At 63.0% G+C, this 10,129-nt stretch overlaps 2 non-coding genes across 2 annotated transcripts; both read left to right on the top strand.

The window, feature by feature from the left end:
* On the top strand, positions 1-119 carry LOC131865173 (5S ribosomal RNA). Its single transcript, XR_009363902.1, has one exon. It is a non-coding gene; the product is annotated as a 5S ribosomal RNA (ribosomal RNA).
* A 7,672-nt stretch (positions 120-7,791) lies between these two features.
* On the top strand, positions 7,792-7,910 carry LOC131865172 (5S ribosomal RNA). Its single transcript, XR_009363901.1, has one exon. It is a non-coding gene; the product is annotated as a 5S ribosomal RNA (ribosomal RNA).
* Positions 7,911-10,129: the final 2,219 nt, after the last annotated feature.

The following is a 10,129-nucleotide window of genomic DNA, read 5'->3' as shown; positions in this document are numbered from 1 at the left end:
GGGTGCGATCATACCAGCGTTAGTGCACCGGATCCCATCAGAACTCCGCAGTTAAGCGCGCTTGGGCCGGAGTAGTACTGGGATGGGTGACCTCCCGGGAAGTCCCGGTGTTGCACCCTTTTTTAGTTTTTCGCCGGGCGTCGCAATGCTATTTGAATAAACCTTTTGCCCGTTTGCGTTCTCGTCGGGGCCGGGCCGGGCCGGGGTGCGCTGCCCGCACTACCGCGCGCGCGGGGGGCGACACCGAGCGCGCACCCGAGGCGCCCCGAGCACACAGGCCACGGTGCAACCCGGGCGTTGTGCGCGCACCCCGGTGCGCCCGAGGTGCTGCGCGCGCACCCAGGTGAAATCGGTGTGCACCTCGGCCAGTGCGCGCTCGGTCGAGTCGCGCACGTTGGCCAAGGTGCACGGTGATGTTTCTTACTCTAAGGTTCCGCACCAGACGCCCGGGACAGGTGAGCGAAGCTGGGCGGGGCCGGGTGCGCGGCCGGGGCAGGTGCACGCAGCTGGAGAGAGCTTTGGAGCACACTTCGGAGCGCACCAATGATGCGCTCCATTCAAAAGTTTCCTGAAAAGGCAAAAAAAGTTGAGATTATAGAATTTCCCACTTGAGAGATTGTAAAAAAAAAAAATTTAAAATGAAGGAAACGCGGGTGCCAAGGTGTGCGCAGCCCAGCCAAGGTGTGCGCACCAAGGCGCCCACCCTGGCGAAGGTGCACGCAAGGTGCGCACCCGAGGCAAACCGGACAATTAACCCAACTTTCGACTTCGCGCGCACCTTGGAGCGCACTTCGGAGCGCTCCTTGGTGCGCACCAATCTTGGGCACCTCGGAGTGCACCATGGCGCCCACCAAGGTGCGCACCCGGGGCAAACCGAGCTCCGACTTCGTGCGCACCTTGGAGCGCACGAAAGGTGCGCACCATGGCGCCCACCAAGGTGCGCAGCCCAGCCAAGGCGTGCGCATCAAGGTGCGCACCCTGGCGAAGGTGCGCACCCGGGGCAAACCGAGCTCCGACTTCGTGCGCACCTTGGAGCGCACAAAAGGTGCGCAACCCAGCCAAGGTGTGCGCACCCCGGTCAAACCGAGCTCCGAATCGTGCGCACCAGAGGTGCACGCCATCGTGCGCACCTTGGAGCACACTTCGGAGCCCTCCTTGGTGCGCGCCGATGTTGCGCACCTCGGAGCGCACCCGGGGAAAACAATGCAATTAACCCGACTTTCGACTTCGTGGGCACCTCGGAGCGCTCTCGGGTTCGCACCTCGGAGCACACCGAGGTGCGCACCTTTGATGCGCTGCCTTCACCAATTTCCAGAAAAGGCAAGAAAACATTGAGAAGGTGTGCGCACCGAGGTGCCCACCCTGGCGAAGGTGCACGCGAGGTGCGCACCCGGGGCAAACCGGGCTCCGACTTCGTGCACGCCATGGTGCCCACCGCGGCGAAGGTGCACGCGAGGTGCGCACCCGGGGCAAACCGGGCTCCGACTTCGTGCACGCCGCACCTTGGAGCACACTTCGGAGCGCTCCTTGGTGCGCACCATGGTGCCCACCAGGGCGCGCAACCCCGCCGAAGGTGCACGCGAGGTGCGCACCCGGGGCAAACCGGGCTCCGACTTCGTGCACGCCGCACCTTGGAGCACACTTCGGAGCGCTCCTTGGTGCGCACCATGGTGCCCACCAGGGCGCGCAACCCCGCCGAAGGTGCACGCGAGGTGCGCACCCGGGGCAAACCGGGCTCCGACTTCGTGCACGCCATGGTGCGCACCGCGGCGAAGGTGCGCACCCGGGGCAAACCGGGCTCCGACTTCGTGCACGCCGCACCTTGGAGCACACTTCGGAGCGCTCCTTGGTGCGCACCAGGGCGCGCAACCCAGCCGAGGTGCCCACCCCGGCGAAGGTGCACGCGAGGTGCGTACCCGGGGCAAACCGGGCTCCGACTTCGTGCACGCCGCACCTTGGAGCACACTTCGGAGCGCTCCTTGGTGCGCACCATGGTGCCCACCAGGCCGCGCAACCCAGCCAAGGTGTGCGCACCAAGGTGCACGCGAGGTGCGCACCCGGGGCAAACCGGGGTCCGACTTCGTGCACGCCGCACCTTGGAGCACACATCGGGGCGCTCCCGGGTTCGCACCGGCGTTGCGCACCGTGGTGGGCACCTCAGAGCACACCAAGGTGGGCAGCGAGGTGCGCACCTTTGATGCGATGCCTTCACTAATTTCCATAAAAGGCAAAAAAAAAACGAGATTTTAAAATTTCCGTTTTGAAAGATAGTGAGAAAAAGGGAATGCTGGTGCCATCTTGAGCCCGCCCTGGTGCGCAGCCCAGCCAAGGTGTGCGCACCAAGGTGCCCACCCTGGCGAAGGTGCGCGCCCGGGCAATTAACCCAACTTCCAACTTCGCGCGCGCCAGGGTGGGAGCGCACCCAACAACCGGGCCTGGGAAGAGCCAATGCGAGAAACCCCACCAAACGCTCTGACAAAAAAAGAGGGGGCGCTCCAGTAACCCCGCTTCGGAGCGCACCCTGGGCAAACCCAGCCAAGGTGCCCACCCCGGCCAAGGTGCAGGCGAGGTGCGCACCCGGGGCAAACCGGGCTCCGACAACGTGCACGCCGCACCTTGGAGCACACTTCGTAGCGCTCCCGGGTGCGCACCTCAGAGCACACCAAGGTGGGCAGCGAGGTGCGCACCTTTGATGCGCTGCCTTCACTAATTTCCAGAAAAGGCAAAAAAAAAAGGAGATTTTAAAATTTCCGTTTTGAAAGATAGTGAAAAAAACGGAACGCGCGTGCCATCTTGAGCCCGCCCTGGTGCGCAGCCCAGGTAAGGTGCCCACCCTGGCAAAGGTGCGCACCCGGGCAATTAACCCTACTTCCGACTTCGTGCGCGCCAGGGTGGCAACCGGGCCTCGGAAGAGCCAATGCGAGAAACCCCACCAAACGCTCCGACAAAAAAAGAGGCGGCGCTCCAATAACCCCGCTTCGGAGCGCAGCCGGGGCAAACCCAGCCAAGGTGCCCACCCCGACGAAGGTGCACGCGAGGTGCGCACCCGGGGCAAACCGGGCTCCGACAACGTGCACGCAGCACCTTGGAGCACACTTCGAAGCACTCCCGGGTGCCCACCGGCGTTGCGCACCGTGGTGGGCAGCGAGGTGCGCACCTTTGATGCGCTGCCTTCACTAATTTCCAGAAAAAGGCAAAAAAAAATGAGATTTTAAAATTTCCGTTTTGAAAGATAGTGAAAAAAAAGGAACGCGGGTGCCATCTTGAGCCCGCCCTGGTGCGCAGCCCAGGCAAGGCATGCGCACCAAGGTGCCCACCCGAGGTGCACACCCGGGGCAAACCGGGCTCCGACTTCGTGCAGGCCGCACCTTGGAGCACACTTCGGAGCGCTCCTTGGTGCGCACCATGGTGCCCACCAGGGCGCGCAACCCAGCCAAGGTCTGCACACTAAGGTGCCCACCCCGGCGAAGGTGCACGCGAGGTGCGCACCCGGGGCAAACCGGGCTCCGACTTCGTGCACGCCATGGTGCCCACCGCGGCGAAGGTGCACGCGAGGTGCGCACCCGGGGCAAACCGGGCTCCGACTTCGTGCACGCCGCACCTTGGAGCACACTTCGGAGCGCTCCTTGGTGCGCACCATGGTGCCCACCAGGGCGCGCAACCCAGCCAAGGTGTGCGCACCAAGGTGCACGCGAGGTGCGCACCCGGGGCAAACCGGGGTCCGACTTCGTGCACGCCGCACCTTGGAGCACACATCGGAGCGCTCCCAGGTTCGCACCAGCGTTGCGCACCTTTGATGCGCTGCCTTCACTAATTTCCAGAAAAGGCAAAAAAAAACGATATTTTAAAATTTCCGTTCTGAAAGATAGTGAAAAAAACGGAACGCGGGTGCCATCTTGAGCCCTTCCTGGTGCGCAGCCCAGGCAAGTTGTGCGCACCAAGGTGCCCACCCTGGCGGAGGTGCGCGCCCGGGGCAAACCGGGCTCCGACTTCGTGCACTGCATGGTGCCCACCAAGGCGCGCAACCCAGCCAAGGTGCCCACCGCAGCGAAGGTGCACGCGAGGTGCACACCCGGGGCAAACCGGGCTCCGACTTCGTGCACGCCGCACCTTGGAGCACACTTCAGAGCGCTCCTTGGTGCGCACCAGGGCGCGCAACCCAGCCGAGGTGCCCACCCCGGCGAAGGTGCACGCGAGGTGCGCACCCGGGGCAAACCGGGCTCCGACTTCGTGCACGCCATGGTGCCCACCGCGGCGAAGGTGCGCACCCGGGGCAAACCGGGCTCCGACTTCGTGCACGCCGCACCTTGGAGCACACTTCGGAGCGCTCCTTGGTGCGCACCATGGTGCCCACCAGGCCGCGCAACCCAGCCAAGGTGTGCGCACCAAGGTGCACGCGAGGTGCGCACCCGGGGCAAACCGGGGTCCGACTTCGTGCACGCCGCACCTTGGAGCACACATCGGGGCGCTCCCGGGTTCGCACCGGCGTTGCGCACCGTGGTGGGCACCTCGGAGCACACCAAGGTGGGCAGCGAGGTGCGCACCTTTGATGCGATGCCTTCACTAATTTCCATAAAAGGCAAAAAAAAAACGAGATTTTAAAATTTCCGTTTTGAAAGATAGTGAGAAAAAGGGAATGCTGGTGCCATCTTGAGCCCGCCCTGGTGCGCAGCCCAGCCAAGGTTTGCGCACCAAGGTGCCCACCCTGGCGAAGGTGCGCGCCCGGGCAATTAACCCAACTTCCAACTTCGCGCGCGCCAGGGTGGGAGCGCACCCAACAACCGGGCCTGGGAAGAGCCAATGCGAGAAACCCCACCAAACTCTCTGACAAAAAAAGAGGGGGCGCTCCAGTAACCCCGCTTCGGAGCGCACCCTGGGCAAACCCAGCCAAGGTGCCCACCCCGGCCAAGGTGCAGGCGAGGTGCGCACCCGGGGCAAACCGGGCTCCGACAACGTGCACGCCGCACCTTGGAGCACACTTCGTAGCGCTCCCGGGTGCGCACCTCAGAGCACACCAAGGTGGGCAGCGAGGTGCGCACCTTTGATGCGCTGCCTTCACTAATTTCCAGAAAAGGCAAAAAAAAAAGGAGATTTTAAAATTTCCGTTTTGAAAGATAGTGAAAAAAACGGAACGCGCGTGCCATCTTGAGCCCGCCCTGGTGCGCAGCCCAGGTAAGGTGCCACCCTGGCAAAGGTGCGCACCCGGGCAATTAACCCTACTTCCGACTTCGTGCGCGCCAGGGTGGCAACCGGGCCTCGGAAGAGCCAATGCGAGAAACCCCACCAAACGCTCCGACAAAAAAAGAGGCGGCGCTCCAATAACCCCGCTTCGGAGCGCAGCCGGGGCAAACCAAGCCAAGGTGCCCACCCCGACGAAGGTGCACGCGAGGTGCGCACCCGGGGCAAACCGGGCTCCGACAACGTGCACGCAGCACCTTGGAGCACACTTCGAAGCACTCCCGGGTGCCCACCGGCGTTGCGCACCGTGGTGGGCAGCGAGGTGCGCACCTTTGATGCGCTGCCTTCACTAATTTCCAGAAAAAGGCAAAAAAAAATGAGATTTTAAAATTTCCGTTTTGAAAGATAGTGAAAAAAAAGGAACGCGGGTGCCATCTTGAGCCCGCCCTGGTGCGCAGCCCAGGCAAGGCATGCGCACCAAGGTGCCCACCCGAGGTGCACACCCGGGGCAAACCGGGCTCCGACTTCGTGCAGGCCGCACCTTGGAGCACACTTCGGAGCGCTCCTTGGTGCGCACCATGGTGCCCACCAGGGCGCACCCGAGGCAAACCGGGCTCCGACTTCGTGCACGCCGCACCTTGGAGCACACATCGGAGCGCTCCCAGGTTCGCACCAGCGTTGCGCACCTTTGATGCGCTGCCTTCACTAATTTCCAGAAAAGGCAAAAAAAAACGATATTTTAAAATTTCCGTTCTGAAAGATAGTGAAAAAAACGGAACGCGGGTGCCATCTTGAGCCCTTCCTGATGCGCAGCCCAGGCAAGTTGTGCGCACCAAGGTGCCCACCCTGGCGGAGGTGCGCGCCCGGGGCAAACCGGGCTCCGACTTCGTGCACTGCATGGTGCCCACCAAGGCGCGCAACCCAGCCAAGGTGCCCACCGCAGCGAAGGTGCACGCGAGGTGCGCACCCGAGGTGCACACCCGGGGCAAACCGGGCTCCGACTTCGTGCACGCCGCACCTTGGAGCACACTTCAGAGCGCTCCTTGGTACGCACCAGGGCGCGCAACCCAGCCAAGGTGCTCACCCCGGCGAAGGTGCACGCGAGGTGCGCACCCGGGGCAAACCGGGCTCGGACTTCGTGCACGCCGCACCTTGGAGCACACATCGGAGCGCTCCCGGGTTCGCACCAGCATTGCGCACCTTTGATGCGCTGCCTTCACTAATTTCCAGAAAAGGCAAAAAAAAGAAAAAAATGAGATTTTAAAATTTCCGTTTTGAAAGATAGTGAAAAAAACGGAACGCGGGTGCCATCTTGAGCCCGCCCTGGTGTGCAGCCCAGGCAAGTTGTGCGCACCAAGGCACCCACCCTGGCCAAGGTGGGTCACGGGGTGGGTCCTAGGGTGGGTAACGGGGTGGGTACTAAGGTGCGTGCCAAGGTGGGTCATAGGGTGGGTGCCAAGGTGGGCACCAGGGTGGGTGTGCACCAACCCTAGCCAGGGTAGGTCACGGGGTGGTTGTCGGGGTGGGCGTCAAGGAGCCAAGGTGGGTGGCAAGTAGCCAAGTTGCGTGCCAAGGTGGGTGTCGGGGTGGGTGCCAAGGATCCAAGGTGGGTGCCAAGGAACCAAGGTGGGTGTCTGGGTGGGTGCCGAGGTGGGAGCCAGGGTGGGTCCCAAGGTGAGTGCAAAGGTGGGTGCCAGGGTCAAGGTGAGTGCCAATGTGGGTTCCAAGGTGCCAGGGTCAGGGTGAGTGCCAATGTGGGTTCAAAGGTGCTAAGTTGGGTGCGAGGTTGGGTGCGAGGGTGGGTGGGTGCCAAGGTGTGCTAGGTGGAAGCCCGGGTGGGTCGGCATCCCATGGGTGTCGAGTTGGGTGCCTGATGGGTGCTTCTTGTCAAGTTTTAGTCGTCGGGACTCATTTCGAGCCTTAGAGGTCGTTTCTTGTCCGGTTGCCCTGTCTTCGACCTGGGAACCCAATTTTGGTCCTCGGGTCCCATTTTTTTTTGTCTCGCATCCCACTTTTGGCCTGTGGCCTTTTCGGGGTCGATTCTCGTTTTGGGCATCAGAGCATGTTTCTTCTCCTAAAACCCAATATTTGTTTATTAAGTCTCGGAACACATTTTTGTTCTCGTGGACCCATCATGGGTCTTGGAACGCATTTGTGGTCCTTGGGTCCCATTTTGCATCCCGAAACTTGTGTTTTGGTGCTTGATCCCTATTTTGGGTGCCCACCTTGCACCAAGTGCGCACCCGGGGCAAACCGAGCGCCTTGGTGCACCGGGGCAAGATCGAGCGTGCACCCGAGGCGCCCCGAACATGCACCAAGGTGCACTCGGCCCACATGTGAGCGCAGGTCGTTGCGCCCGAGGTGGTGTGTGGGCACCGCGTTGCAGACGGGACACTGCACGCACACGACGCCCCCTCCAGGTGCACGCACGTAGGCCGGGCCGGGTGCACACCCGACGCCCTAGCAAGGTGCGCGCACCCGGGCAGGGCTCACACTTGGCGAACGGGGCGCACTTCGCGAGGGAGGGTGTGCACCTCGACGGGGGTGGGTGGCCGGGGTGGATTCGCACGTGGGTCGCGGTTTGCTAAGTACACACTGCGACAAGCTCATAACGGGTGCGATCATACCAGCGTTAGTGCACCGGATCCCATCAGAACTCCGCAGTTAAGCGCGCTTGGGCCGGAGTAGTACTGGGATGGGTGACCTCCCGGGAAGTCCCGGTGTTGCACCCTTTTTTAGTTTTTCGCCGGGCGTCGCAATGCTATTTGAATAAACCTTTTGCCCGTTTGCGTTCTCGTCGGGGCCGGGCCGGGCCGGGGTGCGCTGCCCGCACTACCGCGCGCGCGGGGGGCGACACCGAGCGCGCACCCGAGGCGCCCCGAGCACACAGGCCACGGTGCAACCCGGGCGTTGTGCGCGCACCCCGGTGCGCCCGAGGTGCTGCGCGCGCACCCAGGTGAAATCGGTGTGCACCTCGGCCAGTGCGCGCTCGGTCGAGTCGCGCACGTTGGCCAAGGTGCACGGTGATGTTTCTTACTCTAAGGTTCCGCACCAGACGCCCGGGACAGGTGAGCGAAGCTGGGCGGGGCCGGGTGCGCGGCCGGGGCAGGTGCACGCAGCTGGAGAGAGCTTTGGAGCACACTTCGGAGCGCACCAATGATGCGCTCCATTCAAAAGTTTCCTGAAAAGGCAAAAAAAGTTGAGATTATAGAATTTCCCACTTGAGAGATTGTAAAAAAAAAAAATTTAAAATGAAGGAAACGCGGGTGCCAAGGTGTGCGCAGCCCAGCCAAGGTGTGCGCACCAAGGTGCCCACCCTGGCGAAGGTGCACGCAAGGTGCGCACCCGAGGCAAACCGGACAATTAACCCAACTTTCGACTTCGCGCGCACCTTGGAGCGCACTTCGGAGCGCTCCTTGGTGCGCACCAATCTTGGGCACCTCGGAGTGCACCATGGCGCCCACCAAGGTGCGCACCCGGGGCAAACCGAGCTCCGACTTCGTGCGCACCTTGGAGCGCACGAAAGGTGCGCACCATGGCGCCCACCAAGGTGCGCAGCCCAGCCAAGGCGTGCGCATCAAGGTGCGCACCCTGGCGAAGGTGCGCACCCGGGGCAAACCGAGCTCCGACTTCGTGCGCACCTTGGAGCGCACAAAAGGTGCGCAACCCAGCCAAGGTGTGCGCACCCCGGTCAAACCGAGCTCCGAATCGTGCGCACCAGAGGTGCACGCCATCGTGCGCACCTTGGAGCACACTTCGGAGCCCTCCTTGGTGCGCGCCGATGTTGCGCACCTCGGAGCGCACCCGGGGAAAACAATGCAATTAACCCGACTTTCGACTTCGTGGGCACCTCGGAGCGCTCTCGGGTTCGCACCTCGGAGCACACCGAGGTGCGCACCTTTGATGCGCTGCCTTCACCAATTTCCAGAAAAGGCAAGAAAACATTGAGAAGGTGTGCGCACCGAGGTGCCCACCCTGGCGAAGGTGCACGCGAGGTGCGCACCCGGGGCAAACCGGGCTCCGACTTCGTGCACGCCGCACCTTGGAGCACACTTCGGAGCGCTCCTTGGTGCGCACCAGGGCGCGCAACCCCGCCGAAGGTGCACGCGAGGTGCGCACCCGGGGCAAACCGGGCTCCGACTTCGTGCACGCCATGGTGCGCACCGCGGCGAAGGTGCGCACCCGGGGCAAACCGGGCTCCGACTTCGTGCACGCCGCACCTTGGAGCACACTTCGGAGCGCTCCTTGGTGCGCACCAGGGCGCGCAACCCAGCCGAGGTGCCCACCCCGGCGAAGGTGCACGCGAGGTGCGTACCCGGGGCAAACCGGGCTCCGACTTCGTGCACGCCGCACCTTGGAGCACACTTCGGAGCGCTCCTTGGTGCGCACCATGGTGCCCACCAGGCCGCGCAACCCAGCCAAGGTGTGCGCACCAAGGTGCACGCGAGGTGCGCACCCGGGGCAAACCGGGGTCCGACTTCGTGCACGCCGCACCTTGGAGCACACATCGGGGCGCTCCCGGGTTCGCACCGGCGTTGCGCACCGTGGTGGGCACCTCGGAGCACACCAAGGTGGGCAGCGAGGTGCGCACCTTTGATGCGATGCCTTCACTAATTTCCATAAAAGGCAAAAAAAAAACGAGATTTTAAAATTTCCGTTTTGAAAGATAGTGAGAAAAAGGGAATGCTGGTGCCATCTTGAGCCCGCCCTGGTGCGCAGCCCAGCCAAGGTGTGCGCACCAAGGTGCCCACCCTGGCGAAGGTGCGCGCCCGGGCAATTAACCCAACTTCCAACTTCGCGCGCGCCAGGGTGGGAGCGCACCCAACAACCGGGCCTGGGAAGAGCCAATGCGAGAAACCCCACCAAACGCTCTGACAAAAAAAGAGGGGGCGCTCCAGTAACCCCGCTTCGGAGCGCACCCTGGGCAAACCCAGCCAAGGTGCCCACCCCG

The sequence above is a fragment of the Cryptomeria japonica genome, unplaced genomic scaffold (assembly GCF_030272615.1).
Source record: "Cryptomeria japonica unplaced genomic scaffold, Sugi_1.0 HiC_scaffold_104, whole genome shotgun sequence".
NCBI lineage: Eukaryota > Viridiplantae > Streptophyta > Pinopsida > Cupressales > Cupressaceae > Cryptomeria > Cryptomeria japonica.
The sequence above is the reverse complement of the archived record's forward strand: the minus strand, read 5'-3'. Positions and strand labels throughout refer to the sequence as shown.